Consider the following 21,874-nt stretch of genomic DNA (forward strand, 5'->3'; position numbering starts at 1 on the left):
CCACTACCACCACCACCACAACCACCACTACCACCACCACCACTACCACCACCACTACCACCACCACCACAACCACCACTACCACCACCACCACAACCACCACTACCACCACCACAACCACCACTACCACCACCACAACCACCACTACCACCACCACCACAACCACCACTACCACCACCACCACAACCACCACTACCACCACCACCACAACCACCACTACCACCACCACCACAACCACCACTACCACCACCACCACAACCACCACTACCACCACCACCACAACTACCACTACCACCACCACTACCACCACCACCACCACCACCACAACCACCACTACCACCACCACCATAACAACCACTACCACCACCACCACAACCACCACTACCACCACCACAACCACCACTACCACCACCACAACCACCACTACCACCACCACCACAACCACCACTACCACCACCACCACAACCACCACTACCACCATCACCACAACCACCACTACCACCACCACCACAACCACCACTACCACCACCACCACTATCACCACCACCACAACCACCACTACCACCACCACCACAACCACCACTACCACCACCACCACAACCACCACTACCACCACCACCACAACCACCACTACCACCACCACAACCACAGTAACAAGTCTGAAAAAATCTATACAACAGGCGTCTCATATCAAAATTGCTTTAAAAAAATACATTACATTACTAATACTACTACTACTACTACTAATAATAATAATAATAATAATAATAATAATAATAATAATAACAATAATAATAATAATAATAATAATAATAATAATAACAATAATAATGTTTATGCAGATTAATGTATATATCACAGAAGAGAGAAAAGCAGTTCTGAGAATCAGTAAATGTTGTAGGCCTAAAATAATGGCATACTGTGTAGATTTAAATTAGGATAAACAATCATGGTATAACCTTTTATCAATACAATTTAGGATTTTCCAGGTGTAAATCATGTATCTTTCTCGCCTGCGTTCCAAGGAGTACTTGGACTTTTAATGTTCCCTGAAATTTAGGTGCTTGTCTGTACTTATACGAGCAGTGAACGTTCTGTGAACGTTCTGTGAACGTTCTGTGAACGTTCTGTGTACCAGTTTCGGCCACCTGGAGAGAACACGTGACTTAAAACCAGAAGATACTAACACTGCTGAAATAAGTGTAGGTGTCTTGAAGAGGAAACTGGTCAAGCAACTAAACCAAGTGCCAGATCAACCAGGTTATGATGAATGTGGACCAGCAGGCCACCAGCAGCAACAGCCTGGTTAACTAGGCAAGGAAACGACTGCAAAAGTAGGAAAACTATCGAAACTCAAAGATATATATATTAACTTGGCATCCCTTATTTTGAAGGTTCTCGTTATCCATCCTGTCATTATTATTTTGAAGGTTCTCGTTATCCATCCTGTCATTATCGTAGTCAAAGTACCCCCCTCCCCAATGGTGTATGTACCACGTGTTGCGACCTGACGCCGAGCTCTGACGCTGTTAAGAACAAAAGACCTCAGACGTGGGCGTGGCTACAGACGTCTGCCAAGGCAAGGTGTGACCATATAATTGGTTAAATTAGGTCTCCCCAGAGACCTCACAAGCCCAGCTGGACTACATCACAAGGTTCTCGTTATCCATCCTGTCATTATTATTTTGAAGGTTCTCGTTATCCATCCTGTCATTATTATTTTGAAGGTTCTCGTTATCCATCCTGTCATTATTATTTTGAAGGTTCTCGTTATCCATCCTGTCATTATTATTTATGGTTGTCATGACATTGTGACCCGTGAAGGTGAGATCCTCTGATATTATCACTCCTGAGGTCACATTGTGACCCTTGAAGGTGAGATCCTCTGATATTATCACTCCTGAGGTCACATTGTGACCCGTGAAGGTGAGATCCTCTGATATTATCACTCCTGAGGTCACATTGTGACCCTTGAAGGTGAGATCCTCTGATATTATCACTCCTGAGGTCACATTGTGACCCTTGAAGGTGAGATCCTCTGACATTATCACTCCTGAGGTCACATTGTGACACTTGAAGGTGAGATCCTCTGATATTATCACTCCTGAGGTCACATTGTGACCCTTGAAGGTGAGATCCTCTGATATTATCACTCCTGAGGTCACATTGTGACCCTTGAAGGTGAGATCCTCTGATATCACTCCTGAGGTCACATTGTGACCCTTGAAGGTGAGATCCTCTGATATTATCACTCCTGAGGTCACATTGTGACACTTGAAGGTGAGATCCTCTGACATTATCACTCCTGAGGTCACATTGTGACCCTTGAAGGTGAGATCCTCTGATATTATCACTCCTGAGGTCACACTGTGACCCTTGAAGGTGAGATCCTCTGACATTATCACTCTGTCACATTGACATTATCACACCTGATCATTGTGACCCTTGAAGGTGAGATCCTCTGACATTATCACACCTGAGGTCACATTGTGACCCTTGAAGGTGAGATCCTTTGACATTATCACTCCTGAGGTCACATTGTGACCCTTGAAGGTGAGATCCTCTGACATTATCACTCCTGAGGTCACATTGTGACCCTTGAAGGTGAGATCCTCTGACATTATCACTCCTGAGGTCACACTGTGACCCTTGAAGGTGAGATCCTCTGACATCACTCCTGAGGTCACAGTGCTGGGCTTCATATGACTCACACAATCGTACTGACACGATTGCACACAAACCATACCACGGATGGGGTTAGAACCCGCGATCAGTCATAAAACCAACGCGTCGGTCTGGAGTTTTACGGCTATCTCATTGCGGGTTCGAACCCCGCTCGTAGCATGGTTTATATGTCGCATATTTCGCTACACGCTGGTGCTGACACCCAGCGGGAAATAGGCCTACCAAGCTCAGCCCGCACCACCTGCCGAGGATGAGGAACAGGACGGGGGCGAGTTCAAAACCCACCCGTGCCCTGGTTTCCTTTGCAGGTAGACCGAAATCTCTATATATGATCCTCTGGTACGGGTGGAAACGTTAGGACGTGGTTCCTTAAGACACTGTTCACCAAGCAATAAGTAGGTACCTGGGTGTTAGTGGACTGGTGTGGGTGGCATCCTGGGTGTTAGTGGACTGGTGTGGGTGGCATCCTGGGTGTTAGTGGACTGGTGAGGGTGGCATCCTGGGGGTTAGTGGACTGGTGTGAGTGGCATCCTGGGTGTTAGTGGACTGGTGTGGGTGGCATCCTGGGTGTTAGTGGACTGGTGTGGGTGGCATCCTGGGTGTTAGTGGACTAGTGTGGGTGGCATCCTGGGTGTTAGTGGACTGGTGTGGGTGGCATCCTGGGTGTTAATGGACTGGTGTGGGTGGCATCCTGGGTGTTAGTGGACTGGTGTGGGTGGCATCCTGGGTGTTAGTGGACTGGTGTGGGTGGCATCCTGGGTGTTAGTGGACTGGTGTGGGTGGCATCCTGGGTGTTAGTGGACTGGTGTGGGTGGCATCCTGGGTGTTAGTGGACTGGTGTGGGTGGCATCCTGGGTGTTAGTGGACTGGTGTGGGTGGCATCCTGGGTGTTAGTGGACTGGTGTGGGTGGCATCCTGGGTGTTAGTGGACTGGTGTGGGTGGCATCCTGGGTGTTAGTGGACTGGTGTGGGTGGCATCCTGGGTGTTAGTGGACTGGTGTGGGTGGCATCCTGGGTGTTAGTGGACTGGTGTGGGTGGCATCCTGGGGACAAATAAGTCGCCAGAAATGCTCTACATAACCAGGAACTTTCTATATAGTATGTCATAGGTGTGAACTATGGTCTGTATAAGTTGTATCTTGTACTGGTAGAAATATACATTATTATTATTATTATTATTATTACAGGAGGGTGGCCAAGCACCAAAAGTCGGTTCCTGACCAGCCGGGCTGTGGCTCGTACGTTGGTTTGCGTGCAGCCAGCAGTAACAGCCTGGTTGATCAGGCTCTGATCCACCAGGAGGCCTGGTCACAGACCGGGCGGCGGGGGCGTTGACCCCCGGAACTCTCTCCAGGTAAACTCCAGGGTTGGCAGACGGTGCAGGATACCTCCAATGAAAAGCAGGGAGGCGACGAGCACACTGAATACCCAGTGTTAGGGCACCACGACTCTTCAACAAACCCTTGACTGTCCTCAAGAGCAAACTCAACAGAGTCCTCAAAACTGTTCCTGATCAGCCAGGTTAAAACGCATACGTTAGGCTGCACAGGGCGGGCACTAAAAGCCTGTCGACCAGACCAGCACCCAGGAGGCCTGGTCTGGGACCGCCTCACGAGACCGGTGACCTCCGGAAGCCACGACAGGTAAACATCAGGTAACCCTCACCGATAATTAACCAAGATAACAAAGTAAGTGGAAAGCAAACCTGGATTTATTGACAAGTTTCCCGGCCAGTAAGGCAATTGTGGGCACCCTGCTTGTTACAGTACAGTTGTGTCACCCTGCTTGTTACAGTACAGTTGTGTCACCCTGCTTGTTACAGTACAGTTGTGTCACCCTGCTTGTTACAGTACAGTTGTGGGCACCCTGCTTGTTACAGTACAGTTGTGTCACCCTGCTTGTTACAGTACAGTTGTGTCACCATGCTTGTTACAGTACAGTTGTGTCACCATGCTTGTTACAGTACAGTTGTGGGCACCCTGCTTGTTACAGTACAGTTGTGTCACCCTGCTTGTTACAGTACAGTTGTGTCACCATGCTTGTTACAGTACAGTTGTGGGCACCCTGCTTGTTACAGTACAGTTGTGTCACCCTGCTTGTTACAGTACAGTTGTGTCACCCTGCTTGTTACAGTACAGTTGTGTCACCCTGCTTGTTACAGTACAGTTGTGTCACCATGCTTGTTACAGTACAGTTGTGGGCACCCTGCTTGTTACAGTACAGTTGTGTCACCATGCTTGTTACAGTACAGTTGTGTCACCATGCTTGTTACAGTACAGTTGTGTCACCATGCTTGTTACAGTACAGTTGTGTCACCATGCTTGTTACAGTACAGTTGTGTCACCATGCTTGTTACAGTACAGTTGTGTCACCCTGCTTGTTACAGTACAGTTGTGTCACCCTGCTTGTTACAGTACAGTTGTGTCACCCTGCTTGTTACAGTACAGTTGTGTCACCATGCTTGTTACAGTACAGTTGTGTCACCATGCTTGTTACAGTACAGTTGTGTCACCATGCTTGTTACAGTACAGTTGTGTCACCATGCTTGTTACAGTACAGTTGTGTCACCATGCTTATTACAGTACAGTTGTGTCACCATGCTTGTTACAGTACAGTTGTGTCACCCTGCTTGTTACAGTACAGTTGTGTCACCCTGCTTGTTACAGTACAGTTGTGTCACCATGCTTGTTACAGTACAGTTGTGTCACCCTGCTTGTTACAGTACAGTTGTGTCACCCTGCTTGTTACAGTACAGTTGTGTCACCATGCTTGTTACAGTACAGTTGTGGGCACCCTGCTTGTTACAGTACAGTTGTGTCACCATGCTTGTTACAGTACAGTTGTGTCAACCTGCTTGTTACAGTACAGCTGTGTCACCCTGCTTGTTACAGTACAGTTGTGTCACCATGCTTGTTACAGTACAGTTGTGTCACCATGCTTGTTACAGTACAGTTGTGTCACCCTGCTTGTTACAGTACAGTTGTGTCACCCTGCTTGTTACAGTACAGTTGTGTCACCCTGCTTGTTACAGTACAGTTGTGTCACCATGCTTGTTACAGTACAGTTGTGTCACCATGCTTGTTACAGTACAGTTGTGTCACCATGCTTGTTACAGTACAGTTGTGTCACCATGCTTGTTACAGTACAGTTGTGTCACCCTGCTTGTTACAGTACAGTTGTGTCACCCTGCTTGTTACAGTACAGTTGTGTCACCCTGCTTGTTACAGTACAGTTGTGTCACCCTGCTTGTTACAGTACAGTTGTGTCACCCTGCTTGTTACAGTACAGTTGTGTCACCCTGCTTGTTACAGTACAGTTGTGTCACCATGCTTGTTACAGTACAGTTGTGTCACCATGCTTGTTACAGTACAGTTGTGTCACCCTGCTTGTTACAGTACAGTTGTGTCACCCTGCTTGTTACAGTACAGTTGTGTCACCCTGCTTGTTACAGTACAGTTGTGTCACCCTGCTTGTTACAGTACAGTTGTGTCACCCTGCTTGTTACAGTACAGTTGTGTCACCCTGCTTGTTACAGTACAGTTGTGTCACCATGCTTGTTACAGTACAGTTGTGTCACCATGCTTGTTACAGTACAGTTGTGTCACCATGCTTGTTACAGTACAGTTGTGTCACCCTGCTTGTTACAGTACAGTTGTGTCACCATGCTTGTTACAGTACAGTTGTGTCACCATGCTTGTTACAGTACAGTTGTGTCACCCTGCTTGTTACAGTACAGTTGTGTCACCCTGCTTGTTACAGTACAGTTGTGTCACCATGCTTGTTACAGTACAGTTGTGTCACCATGCTTGTTACAGTACAGTTGTGTCACCCTGCTTGCTACAGTACAGTTGTGTCACCATGCTTGTTACAGTACAGTTGTGTCACCATGCTTGTTACAGTACAGTTGTGTCACCCTGTTTGTTACAGTACAGTTGTGTCACCCTGCTTGTTACAGTACAGTTGTGTCACCCTGCTTGTTACAGTACAGTTGTGTCACCATGCTTGTTACAGTACAGTTGTGTCACCATGCTTGTTACAGTACAGTTGTGTCACCCTGCTTGTTACAGTACAGTTGTGTCACCATGCTTGTTACAGTACAGTTGTGTCACCATGCTTGTTACAGTACAGTTGTGTCACCCTGCTTGTTACAGTACAGTTGTGTCACCATGCTTGTTACAGTACAGTTGTGTCACCATGCTTGTTACAGTACAGTTGTGTCACCATGCTTGTTACAGTACAGTTGTGTCACCATGCTTGTTACAGTACAGTTGTGTCACCATGCTTGTTACAGTACAGTTGTGTCACCATGCTTGTTACAGTACAGTTGTGTCACCCTGCTTGTTACAGTACAGTTGTGTCACCATGCTTGTTACAGTACAGTTGTGTCACCATGCTTGTTACAGTACAGTTGTGTCACCATGCTTGTTACAGTACAGTTGTGTCACCATGCTTGTTACAGTACAGTTGTGTCACCCTGCTTGTTACAGTACAGTTGTGTCACCATGCTTGTTACAGTACAGTTGTGTCACCCTGCTTGTTACAGTACAGTTGTGGCACCCTGCTTGTTACAGTACAGTTGTGTCACCCTGCTTGTTACAGTACAGTTGTGTCACCCTGCTTGTTACAGTACAGTTGTGTCACCATGCTTGTTACAGTACAGTTGTGTCACCCTGCTTGTTACAGTACAGTTGTGTCACCCTGCTTGTTACAGTACAGTTGTGTCACCATGCTTGTTACAGTACAGTTGTGTCACCCTGCTTGTTACAGTACAGTTGTGTCACCCTGCTTGTTACAGTACAGTTGTGTCACCATGCTTGTTACAGTACAGTTGTGTCACCCTGCTTGTTACAGTACAGTTGTGTCACCATGCTTGTTACAGTACAGTTGTGTCACCCTGCTTGTTACAGTACAGTTGTGTCACCCTGCTTGTTACAGTACAGTTGTGTCACCATGCTTGTTACAGTACAGTTGTGTCACCCTGCTTGTTACAGTACAGTTGTGTCACCATGCTTGTTACAGTACAGTTGTGTCACCATGCTTGTTACAGTACAGTTGTGTCACCATGCTTGTTACAGTACAGTTGTGTCACCATGCTTGTTACAGTACAGTTGTGTCACCCTGCTTGTTACAGTACAGTTGTGTCACCATGCTTGTTACAGTACAGTTGTGTCACCATGCTTGTTACAGTACAGTTGTGTCACCATGCTTGTTACAGTACAGTTGTGTCACCATGCTTGTTACAGTACAGTTGTGTCACCCTGCTTGTTACAGTACAGTTGTGTCACCATGCTTGTTACAGTACAGTTGTGTCATGCTTGTTACAGTACAGTTGTGTCACCCTGCTTGTTACAGTACAGTTGTGGGCACCCTGCTTGTTATAGTACAGTTGTGGGCACCCTGCTTGTTACAGTACAGTTGTGTCACCCTGCTTGTTACAGTACAGTTGTGTCACCATGCTTGTTACAGTACAGTTGTGTCACCCTGCTTGTTACAGTACAGTTGTGTCACCATGCTTGTTACAGTACAGTTGTGTCACCCTGCTTGTTACAGTACAGTTGTGTCACCCTGCTTGTTACAGTACAGTTGTGTCACCATGCTTGTTACAGTACAGTTGTGTCACCATGCTTGTTACAGTACAGTTGTGTCACCCTGTTTGTTACAGTACAGTTGTGTCACCCTGTTTGTTACAGTACAGTTGTGTCACCCTGCTTGTTACAGTACAGTTGTGTCACCCTGCTTGTTACAGTACAGTTGTGTCACCCTGCTTGTTACAGTACAGTTGTGTCACCCTGCTTGTTACAGTACAGTTGTGTCACCCTGCTTGTTACAGTACAGTTGTGTCACCCTGTTTGTTACAGTACAGTTGTGTCACCCTGCTTGTTACAGTACAGTTGTGTCACCCTGCTTGTTACAGTACAGTTGTGTCACCATGCTTGTTACAGTACAGTTGTGTGCTTGTTACAGTACAGTTGTGTCACCCTGTTTGTTACAGTACAGTTGTGTCACCCTGCTTGTTACAGTACAGTTGTGTCACCCTGCTTGTTACAGTACAGTTGTGTCACCCTGCTTGTTACAGTACAGTTGTGTCACCCTGTTTGTTACAGTACAGTTGTGTCACCCTGCTTGTTACAGTACAGTTGTGTCACCCTGCTTGTTACAGTACAGTTGTGTCACCCTGTTTGTTACAGTACAGTTGTGTCACCCTGCTTGTTACAGTACAGTTGTGTCACCCTGTTTGTTACAGTACAGTTGTGTCACCCTGCTTGTTACAGTACAGTTGTGTCACCCTGCTTGTTACAGTACAGTTGTGTCACCCTGCTTGTTACAGTACAGTTGTGTCACCCTGCTTGTTACAGTACAGTTGTGTCACCCTGTTTGTTACAGTACAGTTGTGTCACCCTGCTTGTTACAGTACAGTTGTGGCACCCTGCTTGTTACAGTACAGTTGTGGCACCCTGCTTGTTACAGTACAGTTGTGTCACCCTGCTTGTTACAGTACAGTTGTGTCACCCTGCTTGTTACAGTACAGTTGTGTCACCCTGCTTGTTACAGTACAGTTGTGTCACCCTGCTTGTTACAGTACAGTTGTGTCACCCTGCTTGTTACAGTACAGTTGTGTCACCCTGCTTGTTACAGTACAGTTGTGTCACCCTGCTTGTTACAGTACAGTTGTGTCACCCTGCTTGTTACAGTACAGTTGTGTCACCATGCTTGTTACAGTACAGTTGTGTCACCCTGCTTGTTACAGTACAGTTGTGTCACCATGCTTGTTACAGTACAGTTGTGTCACCATGCTTGTTACAGTACAGTTGTGTCACCATGCTTGTTACAGTACAGTTGTGTCACCCTGCTTGTTACAGTACAGTTGTGTCACCCTGCTTGTTACAGTACAGTTGTGTCACCATGCTTGTTACAGTACAGTTGTGTCACCCTGCTTGTTACAGTACAGTTGTGTCACCATGCTTGTTACAGTACAGTTGTGTCACCCTGCTTGTTACAGTACAGTTGTGTCACCATGCTTGTTACAGTACAGTTGTGTCACCCTGCTTGTTACAGTACAGTTGTGTCACCATGCTTGTTACAGTACAGTTGTGTCACCATGCTTGTTACAGTACAGTTGTGTCACCCTGCTTGTTACAGTACAGTTGTGTCACCATGCTTGTTACAGTACAGTTGTGTCACCCTGCTTGTTACAGTACAGTTGTGTCACCATGCTTGTTACAGTACAGTTGTGTCACCCTGCTTGTTACAGTACAGTTGTGTCACCATGCTTGTTACAGTACAGTTGTGTCACCATGCTTGTTACAGTACAGTTGTGTCACCATGCTTGTTACAGTACAGTTGTGTCACCATGCTTGTTACAGTACAGTTGTGTCACCCTGCTTGTTACAGTACAGTTGTGTCACCCTGCTTGTTACAGTACACACCCTGCTTGTTACAGTACAGTTGTGTCACCCTGCTTGTTACAGTACAGTTGTGTCACCCTGCTTGTTACAGTACAGTTGTGTCACCATGCTTGTTACAGTACAGTTGTGTCACCCTGCTTGTTACAGTACAGTTGTGTCACCCTGCTTGTTACAGTACAGTTGTGTCACCATGCTTGTTACAGTACAGTTGTGTCACCCTGCTTGTTACAGTACAGTTGTGTCACCCTGCTTGTTACAGTACAGTTGTGTCACCCTGCTTGTTACAGTACAGTTGTGTCACCCTGCTTGTTACAGTACAGTTGTGTCACCCTGCTTGTTACAGTACAGTTGTGTCACCCTGCTTGTTACAGTACAGTTGTGTCACCCTGCTTGTTACAGTACAGTTGTGTCACCCTGCTTGTTACAGTACAGTTGTGTCACCCTGCTTGTTACAGTACAGTTGTGTCACCCTGCTTGTTACAGTCACCCTGCTTGTTACAGTACAGTTGTGTCACCCTGCTTGTTACAGTACAGTTGTGTCACCCTGCTTGTTACAGTACAGTTGTGTCACCCTGCTTGTTACAGTACAGTTGTGTCACCCTGCTTGTTACAGTACAGTTGTGTCACCCTGCTTGTTACAGTACAGTTGTGTCACCCTGCTTGTTACAGTACAGTTGTGTCACCCTGCTTGTTACAGTACAGTTGTGTCACCCTGCTTGTTACAGTACAGTTGTGTCACCCTGCTTGTTACAGTACAGTTGTGTCACCCTGCTTGTTACAGTACAGTTGTGTCACCATGCTTGTTACAGTACAGTTGTGTCACCCTGCTTGTTACAGTACAGTTGTGTCACCCTGCTTGTTACAGTACAGTTGTGTCACCCTGCTTGTTACAGTACAGTTGTGTCACCCTGCTTGTTACAGTACAGTTGTGTCACCCTGCTTGTTACAGTACAGTTGTGTCACCCTGCTTGTTACAGTACAGTTGTGTCACCCTGCTTGTTACAGTACAGTTGTGTCACCCTGCTTGTTACAGTACAGTTGTGTCACCCTGCTTGTTACAGTACAGTTGTGGGCACCCTGCTTGTTACAGTACAGTTGTGTCACCCTGCTTGTTACAGTACAGTTGTGTCACCCTGCTTGTTACAGTACAGTTGTGTCACCCTGCTTGTTACAGTACAGTTGTGTCACCATGCTTGTTACAGTACAGTTGTGTCACCCTGCTTGTTACAGTACAGTTGTGTCACCCTGCTTGTTACAGTACAGTTGTGTCACCCTGCTTGTTACAGTACAGTTGTCACCATGCTTGTTACAGTACAGTTGTGTCACAATGCTTGTTACAGTACAGTTGCTTGTTACAGTACCACCCTGCTTGTTACAGTACAGTTGTGTCACCATGCTTGTTACAGTACAGTTGTGTCACCCTGCTTGTTACAGTACAGTTGTGTCACCCTGCTTGTTACAGTACAGTTGTGTCACCATGCTTGTTACAGTACAGTTGTGTCACCATGCTTGTTACAGTACAGTTGTGTCACCCTGCTTGTTACAGTACAGTTGTGTCACCCTGCTTGTTACAGTACAGTGTCACCCTGCTTGTTACAGTACAGTTGTGTCACCATGCTTGTTACAGTACAGTTGTGTCACCCTGCTTGTTACAGTACAGTTGTGTCACCCTGCTTGTTACAGTACAGTTGTGTCACCCTGCTTGTTACAGTACAGTTGTGTCACCATGCTTGTTACAGTACAGTTGTGTCACCCTGCTTGTTACAGTACAGTTGTGTCACCATGCTTGTTACAGTACAGTTGTGTCACCCTGCTTGTTACAGTACAGTTGTGTCACCCTGCTTGTTACAGTACAGTTGTGTCACCCTGCTTGTTACAGTACAGTTGTGTCACCCTGCTTGTTACAGTACAGTTGTGTCACCATGCTTGTTACAGTACAGTTGTGTCACCCTGCTTGTTACAGTACAGTTGTGTCACCCTGCTTGTTACAGTACAGTTGTGTCACCCTGCTTGTTACAGTACAGTTGTGTCACCATGCTTGTTACAGTACAGTTGTGTCACCCTGCTTGTTCCAGTACAGTTGTGTCACCATGCTTGTTACAGTACAGTTGTGTCACCCATGCTTGTTACAGTACAGTTGTGTTGTGTTACAGTACAGTTGTGTACACCCTGCTTGTTACAGTACAGTTGTGTCACCCTGCTTGTTACAGTACAGTTGTGTCACCCTGCTTGTTACAGTACAGTTGTGTCACCCTGCTTGTTACAGTACAGTTGTGTCACCCTGCTTGTTACAGTACAGTTGTGTCACCCTGCTTGTTACAGTACCTGTTGTGTACAGTTGTGTCACCATGCTTGTTACAGTACAGTTGTGTCACCCTGCTTGTTACAGTACAGTTGTGTCACCCTGCTTGTTACAGTACAGTTGTGTCACCCTGCTTGTTACAGTACAGTTGTGTCACCCTGCTTGTTACAGTACAGTTGTGTCACCCTGCTTGTTACAGTACAGTTGTGTCACCATGCTTGTTACAGTACAGTTGTGTCACCCTGCTTGTTACAGTACAGTTGTGTCACCATGCTTGTTACAGTACAGTTGTGTCACCCTGCTTGTTACAGTACAGTTGTGTCACCATGCTTGTTACAGTACAGTTGTGTCACCCTGCTTGTTACAGTACAGTTGTGTCACCATGCTTGTTACAGTACAGTTGTGTCACCATGCTTGTTACAGTACAGTTGTGTCACCCTGCTTGTTACAGTACAGTTGCTTGTTACACCATGCTTGTTACAGTACAGTTGTGTCACCCTGCTTGTTACAGTACAGTTGTGTCACCATGCTTGTTACAGTACAGTTGTGTCACCCTGCTTGTTACAGTACAGTTGTGTCACCCTGCTTGTTACAGTACAGTTGTGTCACCCTGCTTGTTACAGTACAGTTGTGTCACCCTGCTTGTTACAGTACAGTTGTGTCACCATGCTTGTTACAGTACAGTTGTGTCACCCTGCTTGTTACAGTACAGTTGTGTCACCCTGCTTGTTACAGTACAGTTGTGTCACCCTGCTTGTTACAGTACAGTTGTGTCACCATGCTTGTTACAGTACAGTTGTGTCACCATGCTTGTTACAGTACAGTTGTGTCACCCTGCTTGTTACAGTACAGTTGTGTCACCCTGCTTGTTACAGTACAGTTGTGTCACCCTGCTTGTTACAGTACAGTTGTGTCACCCTGCTTGTTACAGTACAGTTGTGTCACCATGCTTGTTACAGTACAGTTGTGTCACCCTGCTTGTTACAGTACAGTTGTGTCACCCTGCTTGTTACAGTACAGTTGTGTCACCCTGCTTGTTACAGTACAGTTGTGTCACCCTGCTTGTTACAGTACAGTTGTGTCACCCTGCTTGTTACAGTACAGTTGTGTCACCCTGCTTGTTACAGTACAGTTGTGTCACCACCCTGCTTGTTACAGTACAGTTGTGTCACCATGCTTGTTACAGTACAGTTGTGTCACCCTGCTTGTTACAGTACAGTTGTGTCACCCTGCTTGTTACAGTACAGTTGTGTCACCATGCTTGTTACAGTACAGTTGTGTCACCATGCTTGTTACAGTACAGTTGTGTCACCATGCTTGTTACAGTACAGTTGTGTCACCATGCTTGTTACAGTACAGTTGTGTCACCCTGCTTGTTACAGTACAGTTGTGTCACCCTGCTTGTTACAGTACAGTTGTGTCACCATGCTTGTTACAGTACAGTTGTGTCACCATGCTTGTTACAGTACAGTTGTGTCACCCTGCTTGTTACAGTACAGTTGTGTCACCCTGCTTGTTACAGTACAGTTGTGTCACCATGCTTGTTACAGTACAGTTGCTTGTTACAGTACAGTTGTGTCATGCTTGTTACAGTACAGTTGTGTCACCATGCTTGTTACAGTACAGTTGTGTCACCATGCTTGTTACAGTACAGTTGTGTCACCCTGCTTGTTACAGTACAGTTGTGTCACCATGCTTGTTACAGTACAGTTGTGTCACCCTGCTTGTTACAGTACAGTTGTGTCACCATGCTTGTTACAGTACAGTTGTGTCACCATGCTTGTTACAGTACAGTTGTGTCACCCTGCTTGTTACAGTACAGTTGTGTCACCCTGCTTGTTACAGTACAGTTGTGTCACCATGCTTGTTACAGTACAGTTGTGTCACCCTGCTTGTTACAGTACAGTTGTGTCACCCTGCTTGTTACAGTACAGTTGTGTCACCCTGCTTGTTACAGTACAGTTGTGTCACCCTGCTTGTTACAGTACAGTTGTGTCACCTGCTTGTTACAGTACAGTTGTGTCACCATGCTTGTTACAGTACAGTTGTGTCACCATGCTTGTTACAGTACAGTTGTGTCACCCTGCTTGTTACAGTACAGTTGTGTCACCATGCTTGTTACAGTACAGTTGTGTCACCATGCTTGTTACAGTACAGTTGTGTCACCCTGCTTGTTACAGTACAGTTGTGTCACCCTGCTTGTTACAGTACAGTTGTGTCACCCTGCTTGTTACAGTACAGTTGTGTCACCATGCTTGTTACAGTACAGTTGTGTCACCCTGCTTGTTACAGTACAGTTGTGTCACCCTGCTTGTTACAGTACAGTTGTGTCACCATGCTTGTTACAGTACAGTTGTGTCACCCTGCTTGTTACAGTACAGTTGTGTCACCATGCTTGTTACAGTACAGTTGTGTCACCCTGCTTGTTACAGTACAGTTGTGTCACCCTGCTTGTTACAGTACAGTTGTGTCACCCTGCTTGTTACAGTACAGTTGTGTCACCATGCTTGTTACAGTACAGTTGTGTCACCATGCTTGTTACAGTACAGTTGTGTCACCCTGCTTGTTACAGTACAGTTGTGTCACCCTGCTTGTTACAGTACAGTTGTGTCACCATGCTTGTTACAGTACAGTTGTGTCACCATGCTTGTTACAGTACAGTTGTGTCACCCTGCTTGTTACAGTACAGTTGTGTCACCCTGCTTGTTACAGTACAGTTGTGTCACCCTGCTTGTTACAGTACAGTTGTGTCACCATGCTTGTTACAGTACAGTTGTGTCACCCTGCTTGTTACAGTACAGTTGTGTCACCATGCTTGTTACAGTACAGTTGTGTCACCCTGCTTGTTACAGTACAGTTGTGTCACCCTGCTTGTTACAGTACAGTTGTGTCACCCTGCTTGTTACAGTACAGTTGTGTCACCCTGCTTGTTACAGTACAGTTGTGTCACCCTGCTTGTTACAGTACAGTTGTGTCACCCTGCTTGTTACAGTACAGTTGTGTCACCCTGCTTGTTACAGTACAGTTGTGTCACCCTGCTTGTTACAGTACAGTTGTGTCACCATGCTTGTTACAGTACAGTTGTGTCACCATGCTTGTTACAGTACAGTTGTGTCACCATGCTTGTTACAGTACAGTTGTGTCACCCTGCTTGTTACAGTACAGTTGTGTCACCATGCTTGTTACAGTACAGTTGTGTCACCATGCTTGTTACAGTACAGTTGTGTCACCATGCTTGTTACAGTACAGTTGTGTCACCCTGCTTGTTACAGTACAGTTGTGTCACCCTGCTTGTTACAGTACAGTTGTGTCACCCTGCTTGTTACAGTACAGTTGTGTCACCATGCTTGTTACAGTACAGTTGTGTCACCCTGCTTGTTACAGTACAGTTGTGTCACCCTGCTTGTTACAGTACAGTTGTGTCACCCTGCTTGTTACAGTACAGTTGTGTCACCATGCTTGTTACAGTACAGTTGTGTCACCCTGCTTGTTACAGTACAGTTGTGTCACCCTGCTTGTTACAGTACAGTTGTGTCACCATGCTTGTTACAGTACAGTTGTGTCACCATGCTTGTTACAGTACAGTTGTGTCACCCTGCTTGTTACAGTACAGTTGTGTCACCATGCTTGTTACAGTACAGTTGTGTCACCATGCTTGTTACAGTACAGTTGTGTCACCATGCTTGTTACAGTACAGTTGTGTCACCATGCTTGTTACAGTACAGTTGTGTCACCCTGCTTGTTACAGTACAGTTGTGTCACCATGCTTGTTACAGTACAGTAGTCAAGCAGTTGCTGTAAAATAAACACTATATATATATATATATATATATATATATATATATATATATATATATATATATATATATATATATATATATATATATATATATATACAAGGAATTCGCAAGAGCAGGCGAAATATACACAAACACTGATCTCTGGCTGAAGGAGACTCGAACCTATGAACCTTGGAACAAGGTACGCAGTGCTTTACCAATCAACCCAATCCACGTATACATGGAAGTGTAGTGTCAGCGGACCTCTGGCAAGACAGTGATGGCGCGAGTGATGATGAGGGTTTTTTCTTCGTTTCTGGGACACACTACCTCGGTGGGAACGACTAATTGTACTATTAAATATTGATATAAACTGATATTTAAACATTCACAGGATGTAATAGCCTGGTTGATCAAGCCCTCGTCCAGCAGGTCTGGGCTGGGACCAGGATGCTGGGTGGCGTTGATCCCTGGAAGCATCCTTCAGTTATCCTAGCTGTCCAGAAGGAACTCCACAAGCTTCTCAAAACAGTTCCTGATCAGCCGGGTTGTGGTGCAGCCGCTGGACTACAGTCGGCGGACATTAACAGCTTGACAGATCAGGTCAGCAAGCAGGAGACCTGGTCTAGGACCAGTGACCTCAGGAAGCGACTCTAGGTGAGCCACAATATGTGAATAAAGGGTTTAAACGCCGTCAAGTTGATATATGTGTAACATTTCGCCACACAGTGGCATCTTCAGTCCAATGCAGATGAGGAGTGAGGTAATCAGTCCCTCAGACTGGAGTCGATGTCAAAAGTCCATCAGTCGTTACAAAAGTATATTCTCCTTTGATGGGTTTTGAGAACGTGTTTACTCTCGCGTCTTGGTCCTTGGCCAGGCTTGTCCGGAGCATGTCTGATCAACCAGACTGTTACTGTCTTTACATCAAGAATATTAGTAACATATTTGTAATATGACTCGCCGATATTTATCATAGTGATGATGACAGGGCGACCTGCCAGCCGAAACACCTGCCACTGATACAACCTTACCTTTGATGAGTTTCCAGAGCCTCTCTACTCCCGGAGCCCGGCCATGGGCCAGGCTTGACCGGTGCTTGTCTGGTCAACCAGGCTGTTGCTGCTGGAGGCCTTCTGCCCCCATATATTCATTACAGCCTGGTTGGTCTGGCACCTGGTGAAGATACTTGTTCCAGCAGTGTTTCTTCTTGAAGACTTGTACACTTGTTCCAGCAGTGTTTCTTCTTGAAGACTTGTACACTTGTTCCAGCAGTGTTTCTTCTTGAAGACTTGTACACTTGTTCCAGCAGTGTTTCTTCTTGAAGACTTGTACACTTGTTCCAGCAGTGTTTCTTCTTGAAGACTTGTACACTTGTTCCAGCAGTGTTTCTTCTTGAAGACTTGTACCCTTGTTCCAGCAGTGTTTCTTCTTGAAGACTTGTACACTTGTTCCAGCAGTGTTTCTTCTTGAAGACTTGTACACTTGTTCCAGCAGTGTTTCTTCTTGAAGACTTGTACACTTGTTCCAGCAGTGTTTCTTCTTGAAGACTTGTACACTTGTTCCAGCAGTGTTTCTTCTTGAAGACTTGTACACTTGTTCCAGCAGTGTTTCTTCTTGAAGACTTGTACACTTGTTCCAGCAGTGTTTCTTCTTGAAGACTTGTACACTTGTTCCAGCAGTGTTTCTTCTTGAAGACTTGTACACTTGTTCCAGCAATGTTTCTTCTTGAAGACTTGTACACTTGTTCCAGCAGTATTTCTTCTTGAAGACTTGTACACTTGTTCCAGCAGTGTTTCTTCTTGAAGACTTGTACACTTGTTCCAGCAGTGTTTCTTCTTGAAGACTTGTACACTTGTTCCAGCAGTGTTCTTGAAGACTTGTACACTTGTTCCAGCAGTGTTTCTTCTTGAAGACTTGTACACTTGTTCCAGCAGTGTTTCTTCTTGAAGACTTGTACACTTATTCCAGCAGTGTTTCTTCTTGAAGACTTGTACCCTTGTTCCAGCAGTGTTTCTTCTTGAAGACTTGTACACTTGTTCCAGCAGTGTTTCTTCTTGAAGACTTGTACACTTGTTCCAGCAGTGTTTCTTCTTGAAGACTTGTACACTTGTTCCAGCAGTGTTTCTTCTTGAAGACTTGTACACTTGTTCCAGCAGTGTTTCTTCTTGAAGACTTGTACACTTGTTCCAGCAGTGTTTCTTCTTGAAGACTTGTACACTTGTTCCAGCAGTGTTTCTTCTTGAAGACTTGTACACTTGTTCCAGCAGTGTTTCTTCTTGAAGACTTGTACACTTGTTCCAGCAGTGTTTCTTCTTGAAGACTTGTACACTTGTTCCAGCAGTGTTTCTTCTTGAAGACTTGTACACTTGTTCCAGCAGTGTTTCTTCTTGAAGACTTGTACACTTGTTCCAGCAGTGTTCTTGAAGACTTGTACACTTGTTCCAGCAGTGTTTCTTCTTGAAGACTTGTACACTTGTTCCAGCAGTGTTTCTTCTTGAAGACTTGTACTTGTTCCAGCAGTGTTTCTTCTTGAAGACTTGTACCCTTGTTCCAGCAGTGTTTCTTCTTGAAGACTTGTACACTTGTTCCAGCAGTGTTTCTTCTTGAAGACTTGTACACTTGTTCCAGCAGTGTTTCTTCTTGAAGACTTGTACACTTGTTCCAGCAGTGTTTCTTCTTGAAGACTTGTACACTTGTTCCAGCAGTGTTTCTTCTTGAAGACTTGTACACTTGTTCCAGCAGTGTTTCTTCTTGAAGACTTGTACCCTTGTTCCAGCAGTGTTTCTTCTTGAAGACTTGTACACTTGTTCCAGCAGTGTTTCTTCTTGAAGACTTGTACACTTGTTCCAGCAGTGTTTCTTCTTGAAGACTTGTACACTTGTTCCAGCAGTGTTTCTTCTTGAAGACTTATACACTTGTTCCAGCAGTGTTTCTTCTTGAAGACTTGTACACTTGTTCCAGCAGTGTTTCTTCTTGAAGACTTGTACACTTGTTCCAGCAGTGTTTCTTCTTGAAGACTTGTACACTTGTTCCAGCAGTGTTTCTTCTTGAAGACTTGTACACTTGTTCCAGCAGTGTTTCTTCTTGAAGACTTGTACACTTGTTCCAGCAGTGTTTCTTCTTGAAGACTTGTACACTTGTTCCAGCAGTGTTTCTTCTTGAAGACTTGTACACTTGTTCCAGCAGTGTTTCTTCTTGAAGACTTGTGCACTTGTTCCAGCAGTGTTTCTTCTTGAAGACTTGTACACTTGTTCCAGCAGTGTTTCTTCTTGAAGACTTGTACACTTGTTCCAGCAGTGTTTCTTCTTGAAGACTTGTACACTTGTTCCAGCAGTGTTTCTTCTTGAAGACTTGTACACTTGTTCCAGCAGTGTTTCTTCTTGAAGACTTGTACACTTGTTCCAGCAGTGTTTCTTCTTGAAGACTTGTACACTTGTTCCAGCAATGTTTCTTCTTGAAGACTTGTACACTTGTTCCAGCAGTGTTTCTTCTTGAAGACTTGTACACTTGTTCCAGCAGTGTTTCTTCTTGAAGACTTGTACACTTGTTCCAGCAGTGTTTCTTCTTGAAGACTTGTACACTTGTTCCAGCAGTGTTTCTTCTTGAAGACTTGTACACTTGTTCCAGCAGTGTTTCTTCTTGAAGACTTGTACACTTGTTCCAGCAGTGTTTCTTCGTGAAGACTTGTACACTTGTTCCAGCAGTGTTTCTTCTTGAAGACTTGTACACTTGTTCCAGCAGTGTTTCTTCTTGAAGACTTGTACACTTGTTCCAGCAGTGTTTCTTCTTGAAGACTTGTACACTTGTTCCAGCAGTGTTTCTTCTTGAAGACTTGTGCACTTGTTCCAGCAGTGTTTCTTCTTGAAGACTTGTACACTTGTTCCAGCAGTGTTTCTTCTTGAAGACTTGTACACTTGTTCCAGCAGTGTTTCTTCTTGAAGACTTGTACACTTGTTCCAGCAGTGTTTCTTCTTGAAGACTTGTACACTTGTTCCAGCAGTGTTTCTTCTTGAAGACTTGTACACTTGTTCCAGCAGTGTTTCTTCTTGAAAACTTGTACACTTGTTCCAGCAGTGTTTCTTCTTGAAGACTTGTACACTTGTTCCAGCAGTGTTTCTTCTTGAAGACTTGTACACTTGTTCCAGCAGTGTTTCTTCTTGAAGACTTGTACCCTTGTTCCAGCAGTGTTTCTTCTTGAAGACTTGTACACTTGTTCCAGCAGTGTTTCTTCTTGAAGACTTGTACACTTGTTCCAGCAGTGTTTCTTCTCGAAGACTTGTACACTTGTTCCAGCAGTGTTTCTTCTTGAAGACTTGTACACTTGTTCCAGCAGTGTTTCTTCTTGAAGACTTGTACACTTGTTCCAGCAGTGTTTCTTCTTGAAGACTTGTGCACTTGTTCCAGCAGTGTTTCTTCTTGAAGACTTGTACACTTGTTCCAGCAGTGTTTCTTCTTGAAGACTTGTACACTTGTTCCAGCAGTGTTTCTTCTTGAAGACTTGTACACTTGTTCCAGCAGTGTTTCTTCTTGAAGACTTGTACACTTGTTCCAGCAGTGTTTCTTCTTGAAGACTTGTACACTTGTTCCAGCAGTGTTTCTTCTTGAAGACTTGTACACTTGTTCCAGCAGTGTTTCTTCTTGAAGACTTGTACACTTGTTCCAGCAGTGTTTCTTCTTGAAGACTTGTACACTTGTTCCAGCAGTGTTTCTTCTTGAAGACTTGTACACTTGTTCCAGCAGTGTTTCTTCTTGAAGACTTGTACACTTGTTCCAGCAGTGTTTCTTCTTGAAGACTTGTACACTTGTTCCAGCAGTGTTTCTTCTTGAAGACTTGTACACTTGTTCCAGCAATGTTTCTTCTTGAAGACTTGTACACTTGTTCCAGCAGTGTTTCTTCTTGAAGACTTGTACACTTGTTCCAGCAGTGTTTCTTCTTGAAGACTTGTACACTTGTTCCAGCAGTGTTTCTTCTTGAAGACTTGTACACTTGTTCCAGCAATGTTTCTTCTTGAAGACTTGTACACTTGTTCCAGCAGTGTTTCTTCTTGAAGACTTGTACACTTGTTCCAGCAGTGTTTCTTCTTGAAGACTTGTACACTTGTTCCAGCAGTGTTTCTTCCTGAAGACTTGTACACTTGTTCCAGCAGTGTTGCTGATATCTTCTGGTAAGATGTTGAATAGTCTAGGGCCACGGATGTTGATACAGTGTTCCCTTATTGTGCCCACAGCACCCCTGCTTTTCACTGGGTTTATTTTACACTTCCTCCCGTATCTCTCACTCCAGTATGTTGTTATGGCAGTGTGCTGAGTTGAGACCAGGACCTCGAGTACTTGTTAAAAAATAGAAAAGAATTTGTATGTCAAGGATATGTTTACCTGGTCACACTTGACAGCCACACGGAACAAGACAGCTGTCAAGTGATACCATCCTGAAGTCACACTTGACAGCCACATGGAACAAGGCAGCTGTCAAGTGATACCATCCTGAAGTCACACTTGACAGCCACACGGAACAAGACAGCTGTCAAGTGATACCATCCTGAAGTCACACTTGACAGCCACACGGAACAAGACAGCTGTCAAGTGATACCATCCTGAAGTCACACTTGACAGCCACATGGAACAAGACAGCTGTCAAGTGATACCATCCTGAAGTCACACTTGACAGCCACATGGAACAAGATAGCTGTCAAGTGATA

The 21,874-nt window shown here is 45.0% G+C and overlaps 1 protein-coding gene across 2 annotated transcripts in view; it reads right to left on the bottom strand.

Annotated features, from left to right (window-relative positions):
* rhea (Talin_middle and talin-RS domain-containing protein rhea) overlaps positions 1-21,874 on the bottom strand; it is a 351,846-nt gene that overhangs the window by 190,863 nt on the left and 139,109 nt on the right. The window lies entirely within an intron of this gene.

The sequence above is a fragment of the Cherax quadricarinatus genome, chromosome 96 (assembly GCF_038502225.1).
Source record: "Cherax quadricarinatus isolate ZL_2023a chromosome 96, ASM3850222v1, whole genome shotgun sequence".
Taxonomy (NCBI): domain Eukaryota; kingdom Metazoa; phylum Arthropoda; class Malacostraca; order Decapoda; family Parastacidae; genus Cherax; species Cherax quadricarinatus.